General features: G+C 43.7%; 1 long non-coding RNA gene across 3 annotated transcripts in view; it reads left to right on the plus strand.

Moving 5' to 3' along the window:
- Positions 1–13,567, plus strand: part of LOC132028623 (uncharacterized) — a 349,757-nt gene that overhangs the window by 143,394 nt on the left and 192,796 nt on the right. The gene's annotated exons all lie outside the window — the stretch shown is intronic.

Consider the following 13,567-nt stretch of genomic DNA (forward strand, 5'->3'; position numbering starts at 1 on the left):
TTCTCTTTGGGTGTTTGCATTCACAGTGAGGTGTTTGACCACCATCTAAATACCGTTTACTACCAGCTGTATTTCTGCAGTTCAGGCTCTTTCCCAAGATGGTGAGGAGGGTGTTGGCTGGAAATGGCTTCAGGGCCAAGCAGCTAAACGCAGAGAGATAGTGGGTGAGTGTGGTGGGCCAGAGAACCTCTTACTCTAGCTAAAGAGTATGGCTGTGGGGCGCCGGGGTGGCTCAGTGGGTTAAAGCCTCTGCCTTCGACTCAGGTCATGATCCTGGGGTCCTGGGATCAAGCCCCACATCGGGCTTTTCTGCTCAACGGGGAGCCTGCTTCTTCTTCTCTCTTTCTGCCTGCCTCTCTGCCTACTTGTGATCTCTGTCAAATAAATAAATAAAATCTTAAAAACAAAAAAGACTTTATTAAAAAAAAAAAAGAGTATGGCTGCTACTGGCCTCCACCGACTGCTGACAGGCAGCAGCAGTTCAGGACCAGTATTGCCAGATTTTTCCAGATATTCCAGAGAAACCAGAAATACATAATCCTATTTGGAATCTCTCAGTGATTAAATATTGGTTCAAAAATGTCTGTAGAGACGAAAGCCTGTTTGAGAACCATGGCTGAGTATAGACCACCTGTGCGGGATAACAGTTTGAGTCCTGTATTCCACTCACGGCCCAGCACCTTTATTCTGAAGCCTACAGGCACTTCCACTTGAATATGCCCCAAACCACTGTTTCCCCCAAACCCTCCTCTGCTCTCCTTGTGGGTGCCTTACCTCAGTTAATGGCACTTCCGGACCCCATTCATCCAAGCTGGAATTACGGAGGGTGTCCTTTCCAAACCCTTCTTCTTTCTTCACCTTCAGTCCATCACCAGATTGTACCAACATAACTTCCTAAATAAATCCTGAATCTGTTCTCATCTCTTCATTCTTTGCCACCATTATCTTAGTTTAGGCTTCTAGCATCTTTTACCCAGACCTGTAGGCTCCCAAGTGTTTTAAGTGATGATTCATCAGAGTTCATTCCCTCTGTGTATAAATTCTTATTCTGAGCCAAACATGTAATCTTGTTCCCTTGATGGTGATTGGTTTTGAAACGGGCTTGTGATCCAATCTGGGCTAGTGGGATGTGAGGCAGTGTTTTCTGGGAATCTTCTGGAAGAGTTTTCCTTGCTAAGAAAGAGACCAAAGAAGGAGCAGCTCCCTTCTGTCTGTGATGTTCACCGTGTCCACACATCACTCTGGGAATGGCTACAGCCATCCCATAAAGATGAGGAAAGGCAGTCTGCAGGCAGAGCCTGCTACAGAGAGTGGTAGTGGGCAGAGAGGATGGAAACTGGGTCCGTGGTTACATTTTTGAGCCACTGAATCAACCACATCTGCTGCCTGTCATTTCAGCGCTTGCAGCTATGTTGGATAATAAGTCTCTTGATAAATTCAGCCAGTTAGACTCAGGGCTTTGTGCTTAAGGGAGCCAAAGGCATCCTGATTGGTACCCTTGTCTCCTGCCTTGAGGTCTGTGCTCCATCACTCCATATGACACCTGACTGCCAGGGTGGTCCCTCTTGATGCTAATCTGACCATACTGCCTCCTGTTCATGGCTCCTGTCACCCACAGGATAAAGTCCCAGGACCTTGGGAGAATATACAGAGGCCTCCATGATGGACCCCCTCCCTACCCGTATAGCCAAATGGGCTCTTGCTCCTTAACATAAACCTTATGTTCACTTGGGTCTGATCTGCTTACAGTTCCCTGCGTAAATGATCCTGTTTAACCCTTTCGCTCATTTGATAAATATACCCAAGTATCACCTTTGGTTGTGTGTATACCCACCCCCAAATCCCATGTTCTTCGGTCTTTATCTGACTCATGCTCACTTTTCTTTTTCCAGGCCAGTCTTAGCTCTTGTAATAGCTTTATAAATGCAGTTGGCTCTTGAACAACACAAGTTTGAGCTTCGCAGGTCCACTTACAAATGTGAATTTTTCCCTTTAGATACAGAGCAGTACTGTAAATGTATTTTCTCTTCCTTAGGATTTTTGTAACGACAACTTATTTTTTTTTTAAAGATTTTATTTATTTGAGAGAGAGAGAAAATGAGGAGGGGAGAGGGAGAGAAATCCTCAAGCAGATTCCCCACTGAGCATGGAGCACAACGTGAGTCTTGATGCCAGGACCCTGAAATCACGATCCAGGGCAAAACCAAGAAGTAGACACCTAACTGACTGAGGCGCCCAGGCATCCCTATTTTGTTATATTTTATATATTTATCATATTTTATTTTAATGGAGGCTTCACACCCAGCATGGAGCCCATTTCAGTTGAACACCTGAACTGAGATCGAGTCAGACGCTTGACCAACTGGTCCCACAACATTTTATTTTCTTAATAACACTTACAGTTGGGGCACCTGGGTGGCTCTGCCTCTGCCTTCGGCTCAGTTCGTGATTCCAGAGTCCTGAGATCAAGCCCCGTGTTGGGCTCTCTGTTCAGCAGGGAGCCTGATTCCCTTCCTCTTTCTCTGCCTGCTTCTCTGCCTACTTGTGATCTCTGTCTGTCAAATAAATAAATAAAATCTTTAAAAAAAAACCCACAGTTTACTTTATTATAGCAATACAGTATGTGATACAAATTAATATGCAAAATACATTTTAATTGACTTTGTTTTTAGTAAGGCTCTGGTCAACAAGAGTTTATTAAGTATTCCAGCAGTCAAAAGTTATACATAGATTTTTGAATGCATGAAGGTGTGTGTCTCTGATCCTTGCATTGTTTGAGGATCAATTGTGTGTGTGTATTTTTTTTGTGGAGCGGGGAGAATGGTAGAGGGAGAGAGAGAATCTTAAGCTGGCTCATACTCAGCACAGAGCCCTCTGTGGGGCTTGATTTCACAAACTTGAGATCAGGACCTGAGCCAACATCAAGAGTCAGCTGTTCAACTGACTGAGCCACCCAGGTGCCCCTGTATGTATGTATTTTTAATAATTGTCTATCCAGTATTCTATTTTGAAAATTTGAAAAAGTGCAGACAACTAAAAGATAGTACAAGAAATGTTTGTGTATACCTAGATTGACTAACATTTTGCATATTCATTCTCTTCCCTGCATCCCTTTATATATTTATAAATGTATACACACATGCATGCACTCACGCGCGCACACACACACACACACACACGCTCATCAGCACATCTTTTTCTGAACCGTTTGAAAGTAACTTTAGGAATTGTGACTCCAGACCCATGAGTCGTTCAGTGAGTGTCTGCTAAGTAAGTATAGCACACACTCTTACATAACCACAGTGCCATTATTACATCCAAGAATTTAATATCAATGCAGTAATCTTACTTGGTTTGTAGTTTATACTCAAATATCTATAGTTGTCCCAAATGACTGTGGTTTTTTTAATCCATCTGGGATCTTCTGGGCTAAGCGCTTGTCTCTTCAGGAGGACTTCCTGAACTTCTTCAGCTTCACAGTGTTCAGAGAAGGTCTTGTGCAGGTTGCTGTCATGGGATTAGCCACTCTGTTTCTGTGTGCCTCGCCCTCCTCACACTGAGTCCCTTGTCCTGCTTCTCTTCTCAGTGCCCAGCCCAGTGTGTGGTGCACAGCAGGTGCTCAGCCTCTGTTGGTTGAATGAGTGATGGAGTCAGTGGCAGAAATAGAGACAAAGCCCATGATCTCATTGCTCTGTTTTCTTCCTTCCATGTGTAACTGCTTTTTGGAGACAGTGACGTTAATAATGTAAGAGCAGAGTCCCATCTGCCAAATGGCGAGAAGAGAGGTAATCTGGATAGAAAATGGTGAACAATGGGGAGAGCCAACAATTAATGGCATCCAAGGCCATGCTCACAGAGAGGCACGTCCCAGAGAACTGAGAGCATCAATGGAGAAAAACAGCAGCCTTCCTTCAGTTGTTGCAAAGCCTCCATGGCATTTGCAAGCTTATCTTATACCCAAACCAGAATCCCTTCTAAGTGAAGTTCTGCAGAATCCACATCTATCCGAATGAGTTTGTCAGCCATCTAGAATGGGTCTGATTGTACTGGGGGAAAGTGTCCCTTAGCTCTGATGGACCGTCTCTTCCCATAGTTCTAATATTTGGAATAATCTCTGAGAAGTTTCCCAAGTAGACAACAGCTGATACCATAATTAATATTTATTTCCAGGGACTCTAAATATGAACCCAAAGAGCATTTCCATTTTGCTGACGACACTTCCTTAACTGAGAAGAATGTGGAGGCTGGGTCAGAATGAGCCAGGTCCCTTAGAAGTCTGCTGGCTCTTTTTAGGGATGTGACTTCTTATCATCTTCCTTGGAGGACTCCTTTTCTTTCCTCACTGGCCACATTGAGGTTTTGTTGTTGTTATTTGCTTTTTTAAGACCCCGGGTTCTCTATAAGAGTTCACTGATAATTTTTTTTTTAAAGATTTTATTTATTTGACAGAGAGATACAAGTAGGCAGAGCAGCAGGAAGAGAGAGAGAGAGGGAAGCAGGCTCCCTGCTGAGCAGAGAGCCTGATGTGGGGGGGACTCGATCTCAGGACCCTGAAATCATGACCTGAGCTGAAGGCAGAGGCTTAACCCACTGAGCTACCCAGGCACCCCACCACTGATAAATTTTTAAGAATTCCTCAAAAGCCTTTAAGGCAAACTGCCATAATCTTGCCAGCTACCGTAGGGACTAATCTGATCTGAAGGCAACACAGTCAAACTTCCATCATTCTGCTGGACATGGCTTTGGGCACCCAAAAGCATTATAGATACAAAGGCATATAGATGGACCAGGCATTATAGATACAAAGATAAATTAGCAACTACTCCCAAGGAGCTCATCACCATCTGGGGTAGCAGACACAGAGTCTCCAAGTTTATGGAGAAAGTTCCCTCAGAAGAGGGAACCAAAGCAACCTGGGGAGGAGGAGGCAAGGAAGGATTGGCTGGGGAAAGTGGGCATAGGATAGAGAAGAGCTAGTTCTATAGGCGGAGGCCCAGGGCATGGAATGAAGCAGTTACAGAGATTTCTATCATCATGATATCCATGAGGACAAATTGATCATTGGCGGTACATAGAGGATGAACAGAGAGGGTCATTTTTGATCACGTAAGACACCAGCACCAGAAGTTCAGTGACTGCCTCTGAGCTGACTTGGGGAGACTTTGCCTCCTAGCTTCTGGGTGACCCCTTAATGTCACTCCCACTAAGGGTTAAAGTTGGAAGACCGACCCCCCTCCCCACCACCGCCGCCAGCCCTGAACCTCCACCACCTAAAAAAAAAAAAAAAAAAAAGTCACTGAAGGTAATTATACCACCATCTATTTAGCCGCTGAAGAATTTACTATTCAAGGAGATAGGACCCTGCCTCACCAGAGGCGTTGAACAGTCCAACACTATCACATTACCCAGATTGTATAAAGAGTATGAATGATTTCCGCTCACAGACCTCTAATGGAGGTATCTCTTTACAAAGCCCCTACTTGAGGCCAGTTGAATGCCTCAGCAGTGCCTCCGAAACCCCGCAGCCCTAATCCCTTTAGCAACAAAGATCTGTTTCTTTGCTTAGCATGAAGTAGGCCTCAGAGGCCTGTGTGTGTCTTCGCCTGTAGACCAGAAGCCTCCTGTTTACAATTTCCCTATTCCTGTTTTTAATGTTGTTCTGAGAGCAGCCACAAAGGGCTAGTTTTGTCCAGCAGGAACAAGGGAGCTATTAGAGAGAGACAGAGGAAGGAAGGAAGGGCGATCGCAGGGAGGACTCCTCCAGGGATTAGCAGACACAGCTGTTCCCGAAGGGAGAGGAGCTCTAGGCTGTTTGTGATTTCCATCACAGCTACATTTTTAATATTTTGTTTCCTTAATTTTTTTTTTCTGATCAGTTTCCTATCCACCATCTAAAGCGAGCATCTTGCTGCCATATTGATGGACTTAGGGATGTGTTTTGCTATGTGTACTTGGGATTTAGCTTTTCACTTCGGTGTTCTGCCACTCTGGGGTGGTGGTCTCCAGCGTGCCCTGAGGTCACAGACCTCCAGACTTCCGGGCACCTGGGGAAACCAATGGAGGGGACTGCTTTCACTTCTTGTCCCACAGTGGCAAACCGTCCGTTTTTTAGGCCATATCTGATTCATTTGGATCCCATAGACCCCCGCCTGTCTGCACACTGTCTAGACCCATTTTTCAAATGCAACTGATGTCCGTCCTCATATCTAACTGTTGTGTCAGAAGGCATATTACCTGTAGGTGAAGAGTCTGTCATACTCTGTATTGATAAAATGTCTTATTACAGTGACTTTAAGGAAACCGTGCATGGTTTCATCCTGAAAACAAATGTTTGTGTCACTGCGTAGTTATTGCCGTGTATGTTTCTATCCAACAACAGTCTGTCCCCCTTTTATAGAGTTATGTTTCTCTTTTACTTAAAAATAATTTAATTTAATTTAAGAATTACCCAGTACACACATATCAACTATGAGGCCATGCATGTTTTTCTATTCCATGAGAGCCTGTCTCTCTCTCTCTCTTTTTTAAACTCCTTTTCCCTCTTCTCTTACCTTCCCCCTGTTAAAAATCTTAGCTCCTTGTATATCCTTCCACACCTAGGTCTGTGCTCAAATACTGATATGGAAAAAAAAATATATTTGTTCAGGTTTGGGAGAATTACTGTTTGTAATTATGGTGTGGTTATATATTAGCTGCAGAGGAAATTGCATTTAATATAATATTTTTAACCTAACATGGTCTGTGCAAGTTTACTCTCCCGAGGAAGACTCTGGCTAAAGTTGCAGATGCCTGTGTATATGTCAGTTTCATTTTTTTTTTTTTTTAAACCATCTTTGTTGTGTTTGACTTTTTCCTGGGGAGCTTTAGTCAAGATACAAATGACATTCTCAAATGTCCAGTCAGCCCACTGCCGACCCTTTGGGCTTTTGTTGCCTTTGGGGTACATTTCCGGACTTGAGCATCTTTAAGATCTGGCTGACATACTACTACTGTTACAGAAATATTCCTCCTGGTAGTCTCAAAAGTTAAGTGTATGCGGTTTCCTTTTGCAGGGGCCTGGGATGTGAGCTAATCTTTAAGTAAAGGAGAGAAGGGACAGTGATTAACATTCTCCCAATTCACTCAGGGACAGCTGTTCCAAACCCTTCCTTCCTGTTCAAAGGAGTAACTAGTTTTCAAGAGGAACTTAAAAAAAAAATTTTTTTTTTTTTAAGAAAGAAGAATATGGAGTTCTTCCAGGATTGCTCAATTTTTCTTTCTCTAAAGTAAAATAGTTCAAACCATGTGCCACTCCAAATGCACTTTCTGTATTCAACTTCACTGGAAATGTGGACCATAAGATAAGATGCCTAGCCTCTGGTATATTGTTTTTCAGAACTGGCCAGGAAGAAGCCACAATTTCAGCTGCTTTGATTTCCCCCATGCTTTTTAGAGAGGAATGCTAAGGATATTTTAGGGAACGTGAGCTTCCGCAAACCCCTGTCATCTAACAGCTCCTGTTGCATGGGCTTCTTTTGGTAGGATTATAGATTTGAGGTGGTGATTATCGTTTTGGTGGTAACGTGCATGCTGAGGGATCATTTTATGATGAAAAAAAAATTTAAAGATGTCTTCCCATTCCAAGTATACGTTTAAGGTCCTGTGAATTTTAATAAATGTTTTTATTTAAAAACATAAAATCACACAATATACGCACATCCTTTGGGTTATAAGTGTTAAGAATTTATTAGCCTATGCCAAGAACATGCCCTTGGAGGAGGGACATGCCTTGGTTGGAGGAAGAACTGTCTTCCTTCGCCTAGGAATGTGGTTTCTTTGATGAGAGTTGGTGGAAGTAATGTCCACAGAGCCATGATGGCGGGCGGGGATCTCTGCCTAGCCATCCAAAGAAAGAGAATCAGCCCTGACAGGGTGCGCGACAGACGTCGCAGTGCAAGCATCTTACATTCATAGATACTTAATGCATGCAATTATGTTGAAGATGATATATAGGACCCCTTTAAAACTATATAGTGTGTGTTAATTTGACTAACTCCATAGTTACATGTGCATCACAGTTGAGTCACATTGTAGGTGCAGCAAAAGGAAAGATGCATTTGTCTTTCTGACTCTTCCTTTTGTCAGGATGCAATCTAGAAGAAGTATTAACCAAGAAGACAAAAAGGAAACTTGGTAAAACGTTAATTTTTTTCAAGATACATACTCTTTTAAAAGTAGAAACTGCTTTTGGGGGGCAAATCATAAAAATGCAAGTAACACAGAATCAAGGAACGGAAAAACAAAAGTGGCTTTGCCCAAATTACACTTCCTGGTAACTACTATTTATGTGAGCTGTTAAAATTAAGAGAACTTGAGGGGCGCCTGGGTGGCTCAGGGGGTTAAAGCCTCTGCCTTTGGCTCAGGTCATGATCCCAGGGTCCTGGGATCGATCCCCACATCCGGCTCTCTGCTCAGCAGGGAGCCTGCTTCTCTTTGCCTCTCTGCCTGCTTGTGATCTCTGCCTAGCAAAAAAAAAAAAAAAAAAAAAAAATTAAGAGAACTTGATTCAGTGCTCCTGGGGCCTGAGTAAGGACTCCCTCTAAGTGATGCCAACTCAGTCCGTTGAAAAATGAAAAAAATTTTTTTGAAACCGTTTTTTTCATGCATTTTTTCTAGACAGTAGGAACAAAGAAGAGCATTGGGATGGGGGTGTGCATCTGAGCTTCTGGGACCCCTGCTTTTTACTCTGTTACCTGTTTTATGTATTCCTATTCTGCTCAAGACTGTATTTGTGTTTTGGGGGTTGGGGCGAGAAGGTAGAAGAAAATCATTCTGATGCTGCCAAAATCTTTTGGAAAATAATAGTTTCATCTAGAGGATAGCAGTTTTAAAAAATGCATTACTTTTAATGCTGCATTGACTGGTAATATTTTATTTGGGCCTTATGTGAGTGAGGTTGCACTTAGGGCTATGAATAGATTATCGAAAAGGTGCAAACCTCAGAATTATACAGATTTTTAATCTTTCAAGGGTTGGACACGATTGGGAAAGCCTTTCTCATGTTGAGAATCAAGAGGAAAAAAAACCAGTGCTGAATGCCCTCACATGTGTCTGTGGTACAAATTACCCAGAGCTACGTGAACCGTTTTCTGTAGGAAGAGCTGTAAGTGGCTGTTCACATAGAACATTAACTTGGCGCTGTCGATAGCTGCTACCTCACTGTAGCAGATTACGGTCCAACAGATTACGTTTTTGTGGAGTGAAGGAATCAGAGATCTTCCTTCCTGTTATCGATTGTTCCCCTTTTTGCATTCTGATAAAACATTCTTTCCTTGGGTTTTAACCAGTGACATGGTGCAGAATTAGATCCACATGTGCTGATTTTTCCATTCTGTTTATTTCCAGTTGTTTTTTCTTTGAGTCTGAAGAAAGGGGAATTGAATGTCAATCTTGGGTTGCATACATCAAATCTGTTAGAGGATCTTTTAAATAACAAAGACTTCATCCTTGGTAACTATGAGTGCTGAGGTTACACTCAAATATTCATTATTATCCTCATATTCCTTTGCCTCTAACTTTCCAATAAGGTATCCTTTTGGACTGAAACTTTCCATGCTTAGTTTCAGCTCAAAGGTGAATTTATTTTGGAAAGTTCGTGCTAATTTAATTCAGGGACTTGGAAGGGATGTGAGAGTAAAAATATACCTTCTACTCTACAAATAAATGTTAAGACTTCGGTCATAGATAACGCCGGAGAAGCCAAGGAGCGGAACAATAAACAGGTCTCAGAAAATCTCTCTTAAAGTAAAGCAGGTTGAAGTGATTAACCACAAATTTCCTGCAGGCACGGAACAGCTTGGAGCTCCTCGAGGCTCTGTAGTCCCTTCTGAAGCTCAGTGGCCACAAGAGGAAATTTCGGGGCCTGGATGGATGGATGGAAGAGAGGAGAGATTTAGTTGGGATCCAGGGGGACTCCTCTGTGGTCTACAAAGTCCTAAAACACACTGATTATTGTCGAAAGCTTTTCTTTGGCCACAAAAGCTAGTTGAAATGTCACAAAAACAAAATCACCCAAGCCTGTAACGTGATGTTTGTGAATATCCCTACGATGTTGAGATGTAATGCTCTAGAACAAGGTCTCTCTACCTCAGTAGTGTCAGCGTTTTGGGTGGATCAGTTCTGTGTTGGGGGTGTGGGTGCTGCTGGGTGCATTGTGGGGTGTGTCGTAGCGCCCCTGGCCTCCACCCGCCAGATGCCAGGAGCAAGGTGCTCTTCTCCCACCCCACCGCCCCCGCTCCTCCTGCTCCATTCCTCCCTGTCCCAATGGTAACAATTAAAAATTTCTCCAGACATTGTCAAAAACATTCTTGGTGTAGGGCATAGCTGCCAGCTGAAAACAGCTGGTAGAGCTTTGGAGTTTCGACCCATCTGAACAAGGTGTTTACACGAGAAGGGAGTCCATGCAGTAGGAAATCTGTCATTTCAAATGAAGTCTTCCTAAAAAGCAGAGTTGGCATTGCCAAGAAGTAGCTGTCCTGTTCAAAGCTGCCCTCCCTGACTTGTGCCTTTTATCCTCCCTCTCTTTTGCTGCTTTTGGGGCCTAGATCAATGCATCTTAAATTTTTTTTTCCTCTGGAATAGTTGCTTTTTTTTTTTTTTTTTTTAATTTTATTTATTTATTTGACAGACAGAGATCACAAGTAGGCAGAGAGGCAGGCAGAGAGAGAGGAGGAAGCAGGCTCCCTGCTGAGCAGAGAGCCCGATGCAGGACTCGATCCCAGGACCCTGAGATCATGACCTGAGCCGAAGGTAGCGGCTTAACCCACTGAGCCACCCAGGCGCCCTGGAATAGTTGCTTTTCTAATGAAGCTTTTCCTGAACCTTCAAGGATTTCCATCTTAGAAGGAATTCACTGCTATCATTATGATACTTTTTTTAAAAGTAATCTCTTTGCCCAATATGGGGCTCAAACTCACCACTCAGATGAAGAATCACGTGCTCTATTGACTGAGCCAGACACGTGTCCCTCATTGTTATACTTTGTAATGTAAAGAAGAGCATCCAGTAACTCCCCCAGCAAAAGCTAGTGCCAGTCATAGCTGATATAACCCAGCATGCCCATGCCCTCAGCTCTAGAAGCTTGTGTGCCTTTTCCATCTTTATAATTCCACTCTGTGAGGGGTACTGTTCATACCCTCGTTTTTCCAGGGAAGGAATTAAGGCACAGTGAAGTGAACTAACTGGTCCAAAATCTCACAGAAGTAACACAAAGTGGTTTCGAACTTGGGGTCCTGAGCCTACCTTCTTTCTTTCTTTCTTTATTTTTAAAGATTTTATTTATTTGTTTGATAGAAAGAGGCATTGAGAGAGGGAATACAAGCAGGGGGAGTGGGAGAGGGAGAAGCAGGCTTCCCACTGAGCAGAGAGCCTGATACGGGGCTCAATCCCAGGACCCTGGGATCATGACCTGAGCCGAAGGCAGACGCTCAACCGACTGAGCCACTCAGGCGCCCCCTGAGCCTACCTTCTTAACAGCTCTGCCATCCTCTCTGTCCATACACACCCCGGAAGGCCTCCTCACAACTATTATATGACAGACCTTCGAAATCTGCCTCTAAGAATCCAGATATTACAAGAGACCCATACTGTTTTTTGAGTAATGTGATGATGAACATAGTATAATTCCTGCTCGCAGTGTGGCCAGCCAGTGGCCAGACGATGTGAACAGGTGTGAAGACCACAGAAGAGTGCACAATCTGCAGAGTGACTCTAATGAAAGTACAAACTGAGGGCTGTTGGAGGAAAGAGGCTGTATAGATGGTTTAACCTGAAGAGGAGGAAAGCATGTAAACTCCTTGCAGGACAGTACTAGACGCCTCCTATGAGACCGTGTTGTATGGCGGGCACCATGTTAGGTGGGAGGGACCACCCTTCCAGTCCAGTGGAGGTGACAGAATGAGTCAGATGATCATATACACTTAGGTGGGAGATGCGAAATTTCTACAGGACAAGGTACCATGAGAGTATCTAAAAGAGAGAGGACTAATATTTTTGAAGAGGGAGAGGTCTGGGAAAGTTTTCCTGAGGAAATTATGACTGACCTGGGGTCTGAAGGATGAGTAGGCATCCTTGCATTAGCCAAGTACAAGGGGCATATGTACATCTGAGCATGTGTGTGTATGCACATTGTGGGGGTAAGATATGTAAAGATACTTGAGGTAGAGAGACCAGCAGGTACACAGGTGTTGAGGTTAAAGAGAATGCAAGGAGCATGAGCCACTAGAAGCCAGTGAGACTTGAAGGCAGAGAGTGAGGGAGGCAGAGCGGCAGGATCTCGTGGGCCATGCTAAAGATTTTAGTCTTTATTGGAAGAGCAATGGGACATCATTAAGGGATTTGAGGGAGATGGGTGACATCATCTGATTGGAGTTTTCAAAAGATCCCCCTGGCTACAGTATACAGAATGGGTTGAAAGGAGCCAGAATAGATTTGGGGCGATTGTGATTGTTCAGATGAGACAGAACATAGCACAGAGGCCTATGAGTGTATTTGTTTTGTTCTTTTTCACTGAAATGTTTTGCTCTTTTATAAGCCAAAAGAATTTTCCATTATAAATAAATACGAGGATGCCTAGGTGGCTCAGTTGGTTAAACATCTGCCTTTGGCTCAGGTCATGATCTCAGGGTCCTGGGATCCAGCCCCGCATCGGGCCTCCTGTTCAGTGGGACCCTGCTTCTCCCTCTGCCTACAGCTCCTCCCTTTTGCTTGTTCTCTCTCTCTCTCTCAAATAAATAAATAAAATCTTAAAAAAATTGTTTTAAAGATTTTATTTATTTATCTGACAGACAGAGATCACAAGTAGGCAGAGAGGCAGGCAGAGAGAGATGAGGGGGAAGCAGGCTCCCCACCTAGCAGAGAGCCTGACACAGGGCTTGATCCCAGGACCCTGAGATCATGACCTGAGCCAAAGGCAGAGGCTCAACCCACTGAGCCACCCAGGCGCCCCTAAAATTTTTTTTTAAATAATAAATAAATACAAATAGAGTAGAATCCCATTTTCAGCCAGGTGATTCTTTGCCTCTCTCTTAGCTTTTGGTGGTTGATGGCAATCCTTGGCATTCCTTGATGTGTAGATAGATCACTCCAGCATCTGGCCCTATCTGCACGTAGCACCCTCCTCTCTGTGTGTCTTGGTGTCTTTCCTTTCCTCTCTGTGTGTCTTGGTGTCAGTAGATTTAGGGCCCACCCTCATCCAGTGTGGTCTCATCTTTATTTAATTAATTAAAGCTGCCAAGATCGTATTTCCTAATAAAGTCACATTCTGAGGTTCCAGGTAGACATGGAGTCTGGTGTGGACATTCTTCATCCCAGAATACAGAGAGTCTTGACACTGTCAGAATGTTGCTGGTGAGCCTGTTTTTAATCAGACGAGATCTGCAACGAGTTCTTCCACAAGAGCATCCTGAAGTGAAATCAATTGCACAAGAGCGAGCGGCCTTTTCCTTTAGACAGGCAGTGACACTCTGGTTGCCCTAACTTGCTTTGGACATTTATCTTATCTGGCTCGTTCCCATACACGGTTGAGTTT

The sequence above is a fragment of the Mustela nigripes genome, chromosome 12 (assembly GCF_022355385.1).
Source record: "Mustela nigripes isolate SB6536 chromosome 12, MUSNIG.SB6536, whole genome shotgun sequence".
In the NCBI taxonomy this organism is placed as follows: Eukaryota; Metazoa; Chordata; class Mammalia; order Carnivora; family Mustelidae; genus Mustela; species Mustela nigripes.